At 46.3% G+C, this 12,555-nt stretch overlaps 1 pseudogene; it reads left to right on the plus strand.

The window, feature by feature from the left end:
* The first annotated feature begins 5,697 nt into the window (after positions 1–5,697).
* Positions 5,698–11,839, plus strand: LOC112399268 (ER degradation-enhancing alpha-mannosidase-like protein 1; annotated as a pseudogene).
* The last annotated feature ends 716 nt before the right edge of the window (positions 11,840–12,555 follow it).

A 12,555-nucleotide genomic window follows, 5' to 3' on the forward strand; every position in this document is an offset into this window, starting at 1 on the left:
CAAGAACCAACCAAATCCACAACTTGGCTGCCCAGTCACCTTCACTCAAGGCTTTTGGCTTGTGTCTCCTTGAAACATTCACTGGCTCCCCAGTCTAAATATCTCCCCATCTCTGAACATGTCAGCCCCCTAGCCCACCCCTCCTCCACAGCTTCTATAAAATCTGCCTTCCAGGAAATTCTTGGAGATTTACTCCCCCCTTCCAGAGTCACCTGTGAGGGCAAGAAAGGTATTGTTATTATTCTCTGCATTTCTCACTTAAACAACCTGGGGCTGATCTAATGGAATCTCTCTCTCCTCTCACTCCCCTCCTTCCCAGGATAACCTGGAGGCCTGGCCACCTGGCTACAGAAGTGAGATGGGCTGCAGAGAATCCACCTTCCTCTCTGAGACTGTATTTGAGAGAACGCAGAAACAGAGATGAGCTGCTTTTAGCGGTTTGAGAAAAAATGAGATCTTTTCCTAAGCAATTTCTAGTCGTGTAGAGGACTGACATACCATAAAATAGGCAGGGTAATCACAGCATGTGAGATTAAAACCACGCCTGGAGAGCACAGATCCTCGAGGTGATAGGGGTGGGCTAAGAGCTGCTGGCAGCCTCTGTGCTGGGCGGTGCCCACCCCTGTCTCTACCTCTCTGTCTCTCTGCCTCTCTGTCTTCTCCGTCTATCTCTCTCAGACTCAGTTTCTCTTTCTCTGTCTGACTCTTTCTCTCTTCCGTCCCCTGATTCCTCCCTCCCCCAACTCCCAGCAACCACCGGAAGCCCACATGGACCTAAACTCCAAAATGACAGAAATAACGTCTCCATCCCTTTTTGCCTTAAGTGCACAGGTACCTCTGAAAGGAGAATTTTCAGAGATAGCTCTCACATGTTTCTCTCAATTATACACACACACAAATAAAAAACACACACGTGCACAACCGCTGTTGCACATCCACACACACTTGCACGCAAACATACCCACACACATACATACATCCACTCATACACCCGCTCTGCCCATATGGAGTACGTCTGGCTCTGCCACTCATTTACTTCCTTTCTATGCTCTCTCTCCCTTCAGTACCTTAGCCATACCCAGACCCCTGAAACGACCCCACTTGGAATCCTCATTCTGGATGCTTTGGTTTCACTCTCTTTCTAGATGTAGATGTACGTGCATTTAAACACCCACCTGTCTTATCTTCCTCCTGCTTGCAGATCCTTCCTCACACATCTGTGAAATGACAGCCCTTGCGTTCCTGCCCCACTTTGCCCCAGAGTGCAGGGTCAGTGCACTCCTTCCTCAGTATAGCCCTTCCCTTGGTGGAGAATGCACGCTGGTGACTTGCGTCGGCTTCTCTGCACGATGTCACCATGATTGACGGCTGTAACAGATGGCCCTGCCTTCTTTCCTTAGTGAGAAAGGGTGCACAAAAGCATGCCAACAGCAAGGACCCCTACAACTGAGATCAACAGAGTGGTATCCGACTTCGGCTCCCAGCCTGCCCAGGCTGTATGTCCGTAGGCCAGCTGTTCTCCTTTGAGGAGATATGACATTCGGTACAACTTCCTAATATAAATAATGATGTGATTCTGTAACTAGTCTCCAAGGACAACAAGGTCTTCTATATGAAGGACAACTGGCTTTTCTTCTAAGAGTAGTAGATTTGGCCTTGACGCGGCCAAAGCCAGAGAATTGGACTCTGTGTCCGACACTGGCTAATTTCAGAATTCCATCGCTAATTCTCAAGCACATGCTGAGCTTTTCATATCAATACCTCGGATGTAACAAGGGTTCTCAACTCCTCTTAATCTTACTAAACCGCGGTTCCTGCAAAGTAACTGAGTGATTTTCAGTCTGTTCACGTTAAGATTTAGTGTAGCATGCAAGCGGCTGAGCTGATGTTAACGTCTGAATCGTGAGCAGCCATTTGGCCCCAGCCTTCCCTGCTCCCGCCTTAGCAAGGGCTTCCCCTGTCCAGGTTTGATGGCTGAGATACCTCTGAGGGCTGGTGGACACTGTTTCCCTGACTACTGGGAACGAAGTACACAGGAAGGTCAGAGGTAGCTGAAGGGTGGCAGAGGGGAGAGATTTTCTGCTGGTCCTCTCCAACATGTGGAGAAAGAAAAGAGGACTGAGATTTAGGAAACCTGGGTCCTACCTGCAGCTCTGCCCTCCCTCCCTCGGTGATACTAGCCAAGTCACCTTCTGTCTCTGGGCCTCAGTTGGAGCCCCAGTTTCCTCATTTGCGAGAAGGTAACTCGGACAAGTAGTTCTGAAGCTATTGTACTCAAATGCGGATCAAGTTCTTGAGCCTATGACCTGCTAACTGCCCAATCCCAGGTTATGACAAGTCTGACAGACTGGCCAAATAGTGTGTGTGTGTGTGTGTGTGTGTGTGTGTGTGTGTGTGTGTGTGTGTGTGTGTATGTGTGTGTGTGTGTGTATAATTTTTTGCTAACTCAAAGAGGGGCAGAATTGGTCTCTAAAAATTTGTCTGCAGGATGTTAGGTTATTAAAAATATTTATAAAAAACTGGTTTATTTCCTCCCTCCCTCTCTCCTTCTTCCTGTCCTCTTTCCTTCCCTCTTCGTTCTTTTATTTCCTCTCAACGAATATTTATTGAGCAGTAATTTTGTTCCAGGTGTTTTTATAGGCACTAGTGAACTGGATGTGACAGCAGATTCTCGTCATAATGGTTGGAACATGGCAATTGTAGGACCTAGGAGGTGCTTCAGGATTACCTGCTATATAGAGCTAAGTAAACCTGAATGCCTTGGCATGTCCCTAAACTTGGAGGCTTGTGGGACAATAGGAGTCATTTTCTTTTTTCAAACTCAAGTAATATGGGAGGCTCAGCCATTTGTAGATCATTGGTTTGACATTGACATTGACCAGGATGATGTCATGGCCCAGTTGTCTAAAGAATGGACTCTGGGGCTTCCCTGGGGGCGCAGTGGTTGAGAGCCCGCCTGCCGATGCAGGGGGCGCGGGTTCGTGCCCCGGTCCGGGAAGATCCCACATGCCGCGGAGCGGCTGGGCCCGTGAGCCATGGCCGCTGAGCCTGCGCGTCCGGAGCCTGTGCTCTGCAACAGGAGAGGCCACGACAGCGAGAGGCCCGCGTACCGCAAAAAAAAAAAAAAAAAAAAGAAAGAGAACAAAAGAACGGACTCTGGAGCCCAAATTCCCAGGTTTGAATCCAGGCTCTGATGCTCGCTCAGGGAGACAGTCTAACCTTTGTGCGTCTGCGAAACAAGGATAATAAGAGAAAACCTCCTTCCTAGGATTATGAGTATTTAACGTGTCAGTTGTTGTAAAGTACTTAGAATTGGATCTGGTGAATTGTCAGTGCTGCTAAAATAAATTCTTCTTTTATTTCAGTATGTCGAAAACCAAGTGGATTATCTTTTTATAAATAACGATTTCTTTTATCTGTTGTCCCTATTGCCACAAATGACACCACCTTGGTCCCAGACTCTCAGGTTCGTGTGGAATCCATGCTGAATACTGTCCTGGCAGGGCTTTGATGAGCAGAGCTGTGGAAACCCAGCTCTCAGCTGACACGCTCAAGATCCCCAGGGCTCACCTCTGTAATGAATCAACTTCTTCCCACCACTTGCAGGCTGAAGATATTTACTGGCTCCTAATCGACAATTCTTCAGTTTAGCATTTTATATCTGTTATGGTCTAGCTACCTGTTCGGCCTCCAGGAACACCTCTTGGAGAGGTTCCCAATGTTCTAGTTTTCCTGAACTATGTCATTCCTTCTTTTCCCGTCCCCAGGTCTTTGCTTGCATTATCATTCATATCTAGGAGGCATCCTCTTCTCTCTCTATCCAACCAAGTGCATCGTTTCCTTCAAGGACCAACACACCGTCACTTCCATTATGAAGCCCTACCTGAGTGTGAAGTCACCCGTCAGCAGTGGTTAGCTACTCCTCTGACCCTCCGGGGGAGATGTTTGCGCCGCATTCAATGACGATCACATATTCTGCCTTTTACTCTGGTTATCAAGGAGATGGTAGATCACAGGGGTTAATGGCAGAGATTCTGGAGTCAGAACATCCTGACTGTGTCCTCTCGTTTTCTCACTTACTAGGGTTGACCATGGATAAGTTTCAGCTTCAAGCCTTACCTTTTCTATCTATGCAATAGTAAGAATAGTGCCTGCCCCTCCTGGCCTCCTAACTGGTCTCCGGTTCTACATTGGTCCCTGCAGTTCATCCCCCACACTGAAGCCACAGTAATTCTTTGAAAACTTAATGCGACCCCCCTGATTTGAAATCCTCCAACAATTTTTTCATTGTCTTCAAAATTAAATCCCCAATCCTTCCCTTGGCCTGTAAGACTTCTCTGGTATCATTTCCTACCATCTGCCCTCTGTCTCTGCTTCAGCCTCCTCGCTGTGTTCCTTGGACAGTCCAAACATGCCTCAGGGCCTTCACACGTGCTGTGTTCCCAACTGGAAGGTTCTTCCCCCAGGTATCCCATCACTCACTTTTACTTCATTCATTCATTGGAGAGACTTTCTCAGACCAACTCCCCATTAAAATGTCACTCCAGTCCCTCTCCACCTACTCTGCATTTTAAATTATTACCTCTAAGGTGTATTATACACTTCGCTGTCTATCTATTTCCTGTCTGTCTCTCCTCGATACCGCCATGCGGTAGCTAAGCCCCGTGAAGGCAGGGGACCATGGTGTGGTTCACTGTTTTATTCCAGGCCTTGGAAACAAAAAAAAAGTTCTTGGCACTTGAGTAATAATGAGTAAATAAATGAGTGAGGCTCAGCCCAGTGCCAGATCCAGGTGGACTCGCAACGTGCAACCACCGTTACTGTTGAACTCTCGCGGCTGGGGCCTCCCATCTATCTCCCCACTGGTTTGTGAGCTCTTCAAGGGCAGTGGCTGTGTATTATTCATCTCTGTATCCCTCACAGAACCCAGCGCAGGAGCCCACCCGGGCATGTTAATGTCAAAGAGCTCTGCAGACATCAGAAGGCAAAAGCCACAAAACAGAATGAAAGCAGCCCCTTGCCAGGGTGTGTGGGCCCTGGGAGCATTTCATGGCTCTGTTATCTCTGGCAGTGAGGACACGGAACCCTCACTGACAGAACGCAGCAGCCAGAGCTTCAAGGACGACCGCTGGACCCGGACCGTCCCCTGTGGGGTCACGTGCTTCCCAGGAGGAGCCCACGCCGTGGTAGCTTCCGTCCTTACCCCTGCCTACCTCCTGGCCTTCCGTTCCTTCTTCCCTCCAGGAGTTCTGCCTCCTGACACTTAGCACCTCATCCTACTGCCTCAGTCCCTGCTGGAGCAGAGACACAGACTCCTTCCTACGTAAGCAGGAGTCACTCTCCAGGAGAGAGCTGTGACAAGGTCCCATCTCAGCAGTGCCCGGGAATCCGACACCTGGAGAGCCTTGTGTATTTCCCCTTAGCTCTCTGTCGAGCTGTGAATGTTATTAAAGTGCCCTATTAGAGTGAAAACAAAAATTCCAGATTAAACCACACAACATATAGGATTTAAAATACAGGCTGTGAATGTAATTTCCGTGGGAGCAGTGGTGAGCGAGTAAAGGGGGGTAATTTATGATTCTCCTGAGGAAAAGTAGAAGGCAAGACAGACACTCCGAGGTGATTCTTTCCTCTCCTCCTGCCCTGCTCAGACCCTCCCTTCGTGGCCTCTGGCCACTCCCTGTAGTCTCTGGAGCAATGCGGTTCCCCAAGCGGACAGCCCAGCTGGTGGTGCTGCCGACTGAGCCGCAGGCATCTGGAGCATCCCCAGGTGTGTTTACCTAAAGAGAGAGGGAGCATCAGGTAATAAATAAGTAGAGGGCTGGTGACTTAAAAAGGAAAGAAAAGCTATGCCATGTTTGTCCCCTAAACTTGGCATCCATGCGATGGAACTGAGCAGAGCTCAGCCTCATAATAATAATTCACCTCTAAGATTATTTTCGATGTATCAGGCTCTGCCCTAAGTGCTTCTCTTGTGTTATTTTATTTAATCCTCACAATCAGCTTGAGGCAGATACTACTATTATTCTCCTTTTCTAGGTAAGGAAACTGAGGCTCAGAGAGGGTAAGAACATACTCGAGGCCACACAGCCTACAGGTGGCAGGTGCATTTGAAGGCAGGCAGATTCCCTTGATGGAGGGGGGTGCCTGGATCCCACTACTGCTATAGGCATCAGCTTGCATTTGAACAGTTGCCTTGTAGTTTCTTATAATGCTCAGAATAATGATAACAGTAACTAATACCTATTGATGCTTAGCAGGTGCTGCCCTGAGCACTTCTCTTGCGTTGCCTCTTTTATTACTCATATCCACCTCAGGAGGCAAGTGCGTTATTACAGTATCCCCATCTTTCAGATACAAAGACTGAGGATCAGGAAAACGGAGGGACGTGCCCAGCATCTCATGACCAAAAGGGGGAGGAACCAGAGTTAAACCCAGGCAGTCTGGCTCCAGAGGCCACCCTCCTAACTGTTGCATTCTGTGCTCTCACATGCACTTCAGACACAGGAGGAGACTCTAATTCAAAAGTCAAAGCTCGTTCCTTAACGAACGCTGTTCCAGAATATCTCCAAGAGCGACGTGCATACTGGAGGTACATGCAATGCGTTAGGTGGCACGCGGAGGAATCATCTTAATTTCCCCAAGTTTGTATTACTTTCACTATGCAATTCAGGGAAAAGATGCAGGCTCAGGTGTGCACTGGCTGTGTGAACCTGTGCAAGTCACTGATTTTCTCCAAGCTGCAGCCTCTTCAGTTTCACCTGCAAAATTGGTTAATTAAGACCTACCGTGTATAGGAAAGAGTCTGAACAAGTATCTGAGGGATGGGAGGCCCTCTGTGTGTGCGGGAAGAAGACAGGACCCAGGGAGGGAGGAAGGAAATAAGGGAGATGGGAGGGAAAGAAAGGATAGAGGGAAGAAGAGAGGAGGGAAGGGAGGGAGGAGGAAGGAAGAAAAGGAAGGAAGGAAGGAAGAGGGAGGGAAGGCAAGATGGACCGCAAACTGATGTGGACTCCAGTGCATTTAAAAAATATCTTTAGGTCTTCCCTGGTGGTGCAGTGGTTGAGAGTCCGCCTGCCGATGCAGGGGACACGGGTTCGTGCCCCGGTCCGGGAAGATCCCACATGCCGCGGAGCGGCTGGGCCCGTGAGCCATGGCCGCTGAGCCTGCGTGTCCGGAGCCTGTGCTCCGCAACAGGAGAGGCCACAACAGTGAGAGGCCCGCGTACCGCAAAAAAAAAAAAAAAAAAAAAAATAAAAAAAAAAAAATCTTTAAAGCCTTAATAACCCTTCAATGGGTACTTGCTCTGTACCAGGCACTGTTTGAAGGTGTGCACACGTTCTCTTCCTCACACTGACCCTATTAAGTAGTTATCATTCTCTCCATCTTGCAGATGAAGACACTGAAGCACAGATGGTTGGAGGTCTGCTGATGGTGGCTTTGCTAGTAGTTGGCACGGCTAAGGCTTGAGCCCAAGCAGCCCGGCTGGAGTCCATGCCATGAATGCATGGCTGCTCCAAACCGGGACGAGAAGCCGGGGCGTGGTCAGCCTTTGCCAACACAGTAGCTGACTCTGTTCCCTCTCGACAGCTGAGCTGGCCCACGGTCCCCACACCAGGCACTTGGCAGGGACTTTCAATCAATTTTGCCGTATTTGAATCTTTCTCACCTGTGAGGCTGGCATTGAGAAAAGAAGAGGATGAGGCAAGTAAGTACCGACTATCTCCTATGTGCTGTGCTCAGCTATGGCCACACCCTCCACTGTGCAGACTCTCCCCAAGGGCACTCCGGGTACCACTAAGGTGGCATATGGAGGGATTCAGTTTTTAAAGTCATCCACCATTTTACTGTGTGTTAGGAAAGCCAATGTTGTTGAGATTTGCAAGATGTTCTTAACAAGGTCATGGATAAATAATATTCAAGTTAAGAATAGAAGTGGGTCAATTTACAGGGGGAAAATTAAGGAACCTGTCACCCTGGAGGTACAAGTGCCTGAAGGCAAAACAAGAATGATAGAAGCTTAGGAAATTGCATTGTTTCATCAAATTCTCTCTATAACCCTGTGTATGAATTGGTCATTCCCGTTTTATAGATGAAGAACAAGGGGCTTAGATCAATCTATTGAATAGCTTGCCCAAAGCCTCAACACTTGAAATCAGCAAAGTAGAACTTGGAATGCTACTGCCTGACCATTTTGGGGTTCTCTCTCCACCATCTCAATGGTTTGTTCCTTCTGCTACACTTGCCCTTGAGACCCTTACCTGACCCCGCCCCCTCTGCCCCCACCTCTGACTTCCTTTCTCTCAAGGGACTCACTGAAATCTGAAGGAGTCACTAAAGCCAGTGGAAGTGTATTTATTTAAATTGCCAAGATAAATTAACTTTTAGAGCCCTGTTGGAAGAGTCCTGCAAGCCTGGGCTGTGGATTGGGAGCCATGAATATGCAAGTACACGGAGCCATTGAATTAGGCTGCTGTAAACATATCTGGAGGCAGCTGCTTATTTAATAATCTGGGAGAACCACAGGAATAGACAAGCGGTCGCTCTGGCCCATTTGCATGGGTAAAGTGATAATTTTATAACACAATTGCAGCAATTAGGTTTCCCCAGACAAAGTCAGGGGAACACCATTTGGGAACAATCTTGGGTGTCGTCAGCGGAAGACTGCTGCATCCTCACCCCAGCTGTCAGACAGAACGACCTGTTTCCTGCAGCTGCAGCCTTGTGAAGCAGTGGAGAGCGGGACCCAGGAGTCAGACAGACTCAGGTTTGAGTCTCAGTGTTGTTGCCTTGAACTATGTAACCCCTAGTTGATGACCTAATCTCTCTGAACCCCAGTTCATTCATCTGCAAATGCGGATATTATTGGTACCTCCCTTTAACGGGTCGTTGTGAGGATTGAAAGTGATCACCTATCTAAAGCTTTTAGAACACTGTCTGGTACAATGATTCTCAAAGTCTTCTGCACACCAGCATCACTGAGAACCTTCCAAAAATTTGCTGATGTCTGGACCCCACCTCTAGACATTCTAATTTGAGCATGAATATTAGAATCTTTTAAAATATCTCAGGTGATTCTAATGCATTGCCAAGGCTGAACACTACTCTCCAAGTACAAAAGTGATGCTTTAATAGACAGAAGCTAGAGTTATCATTTCTTTATCATTATACTTGCACTCAGGGGGCAAGTACAAAACTCCTCTCTCACTTCTGAGGGGGCTTGAAATTCATCAGCAATTCATCCTTTGTCCTCATCCCTGATCTGGCCAATGTCTAGTCTTCTTAGAAGGGGAGAAAAGTGGGATGTGGTTGGGTGAGGGAAGCATAGCTTCAAGGAGAACTGGGTGATAATGGGTCATTACCTCTCAGCACATCCTCTAAAATTGGAACTTTTCAAATAGTCACTAAATATAGCCACTAGGGAGAACAGTATGGAGGTTCCTTAAAAAACGAAAAATAGAGCTACTATATGATCCAGCAATCCCACTCCTGGGCATATATCTGGAGAAAACCATGGTTCGAAAGGATACATGCACCCCAATGTTCATAGCCCCACTATCTACAATGGCCAAGGCATGGAAGCAGCCTAAATGTCCATCGACAGACAAATGGATAAAGAAGATGTGGTACATGTATACAATGGAATATTACTCAGCCATAAAAAGAATTAAATAATGTCATTTGCAGCAACATGGACGGACCTAGAGATTATCATACTAAGTGAAGTAAGTCAGACAGAGAAAGACAAATACCATATGATATCACTTATATGCAGAATCTAAAAAAATGATAAAATGAACTTATTTACAAAACAGAAACAGACTCACAAGTTTCTAAACAAACTTACGGTTACCAAAGGGGAAAGGTGTGGGGAGGGATAAATTGGTAGTTTGGGATTGACATATACACACTACTATACTTAAAATAGATAACCAGCAAGGACTTAACGCATAGCACAGGGAACTCTGCTCAATATTCAGTAATAACCTAAACAGGAAAAGAATTTGAAGAAGAATAGATATACGTATATGTATAACTGAATCACTTTGCCGTACACCTGAAACGAACACAACATTGTAAATCAACTACAGTCCGATATAAAATAAAATTTTCTAAAAATATATAAATAAAATAATTTAAAAATAGTCACTAAAGATAATACATAGATAGAATTGTTACGGCTATGGTGGACAATCACTGGAGAAGGCAGATTTCAAGCAAGAGTGTGAAACACATGCACAAAGTGATCGAAGTGTGTTATCTTTTAGGATGCTCATTCCCCCTCCTTCCCCTGCCCCAGATGCTGCTGCTGAACCAGTTACCCTGACCCTGATCCCCTTACAAGGTCCTCACCCAGTGTTGTAACTTGTTCTTCTAGGAGGGGCATGAGGCATGAACCTAACCCCCGGGGCATCTATGTGAGAAACAAGACGCAGCATCCTTGTCTAATTACCCGTGGCCTCTGTTCTGGTCCTCTGCGCTTCCTGCTGCATTTCCCTGCTAGGACTGAAATCCTTTTCAAATCCTGGCCTCCTTTACTGAGTCATTCACCTCATGCCCAGCTCCACTTTCTCCTTCCTCTGACAGCCTCCTTTTCATCTGGGCTGTTCAGAATCATGGTCACATGTTGGTAGATCACCTGAGAGCCATTCTCAGCTCCCTTTTTGCTGGCAAAACTCACTTCTTATCTTGGAATGTCAGATACTCACGCTCCCAGACTTCCTTGCTGTTAGTTTTGGCCAAGTGACCCAGTGCTGGCCAATGAGATGTAGGCAAAGCATCTTCTGCGGGGCCTTGAGTTCCAGAAAGCAGTGAAGTTACTGATCAACACAGCTTGATTTCACAGAGAATCAGCTTTCCAAGTCTTTGACACTACCGTAAGGGTCCTAGGAAGTTTCCCATCTGACCATAAAATAATAATGGATTCCAAAATGCCCACTGGTGATATGACAGTTAAAGATGATGATAATGGATTATTGTCCATAGTTCATGACCTGACCATGTGACCACTCCCTGCCTTTGAAAACACTAAGACAGGAATCCTCTATCCTCTGGTCTAAAGACAGCAACAGTGGACAGCCAGAGCTGGCTCCCTGTTGGTGGAATTTGGGATTCTTAGGTGATGACTAGGGTGGCCAGATGAGCAGTGAAAGCTCTTTGGAACCCCTAGAACACTGATAAGGAATATTGTGAACCTTGAGTTGGGTTACTGAGTTGGAAAGCACGGGAGCTTGGATGTTGGGCTGGATTACTTCCAAGAATATTTCTTGAAATCTTTCTCTTTGGAGAAAAATAAGACCTACAAATGTTTAAGGCCACTGCTGTGGACTGAATTGTGTGCCCCCCAAATCCCTATGTTGAAAACATAACCCCTAATGCGACTGTATTTGGAGAAAGGGCCTTTCTGGAGATAATTAGGGTTAAATGAGGTCCTGATCTGATAGGATTCGTGTCCTTATAAGCAGACACCAGAGCACCTGCTCTCTCTTTCCTTCTCTTTCTCTCTCTCTCTCTCTCTCTCTCTGCCATGTGAGTACACAGCAAGAAGGGAGCCATCTATAGGCCAGGAAGAGAAGAACTCTCATAAGGAACCAACCGGACTGGCATCTTGAGCTGGGATTTCTAGCCTCCAGAGATGTGCAAAACTAAATTCCTGTTGTTTAAGCTCCCCAGTCTATGGTATTTTGTTATGGCCGCCTGAGAAGACTAAGACAGCTATATACCAGAGTATTCAGTATTCTTACTTAAGGAGAGAGCCAATGGCCTGAAACAAAGGATGGGTCCTTCTCTATGTCAAGGTAAACATGTCCAATGGGCAGCTGATAAACTCCTGGGTTGACTCTCTGAGGGCCTACCTCCCCGGGCTGTGGTCTAGTAAGTTGCCATCTGCCTCTACACTTTTTACTACGTTGTATAGAAAAGATACAGAGCCCTTCCTAAGAAGTTTAACTGGTATCTCCAGGCCTCTGATGTTCTCTTCTATCTGCTGAGACCAGAATTAGTGGAGTCTTCATAACACTTCTGTCAGGCACCCAAGAATCCTTTCTATCTTTTTGTGGGCATGACTTTCTACAGAGTCTGGAACAGTACACAAAAGTCCTATGTGGGTGTGCTCCACTACACTGTGGCAAAAGCAAATAAAAGAAGAAATGGATTTTACGTGCAAGGAAATGAGGCTCAGAGAGGTTATTTAACTCATTCAAGTAAGTGGTAGGACAAAGACATGGAGTCTAAGCCCATGCACAGTCTTAATCACCACTCATTGTTGGAAATGAGGCGTAGTGTAAGAAAATAAAAATCACCCTCCATCCCATAACCCAAAGATAATCATAATTGTTAACATTCTAGTTTATTTTTCTCCATTTTCACAACTTGGGATCATACCATATATATTCTGTATTCATCTTTCATTTAATCTAATATAAATACTTCCTATGACATTAAATATTTTTTGTAAAACATGAAAGAAAGAGAACTGGATGGAAGTTTCTTTTTCAGGGATATGTATAAATACTTTTATCTTCCATTTGATGAAGAGAATCTAGTACAAAAGTC

Source organism: Neophocaena asiaeorientalis, unplaced genomic scaffold (assembly GCF_003031525.2).
Source record: "Neophocaena asiaeorientalis asiaeorientalis breed wild unplaced genomic scaffold, Neophocaena_asiaeorientalis_V1.1 scaffold91, whole genome shotgun sequence".
NCBI lineage: Eukaryota > Metazoa > Chordata > Mammalia > Artiodactyla > Phocoenidae > Neophocaena > Neophocaena asiaeorientalis.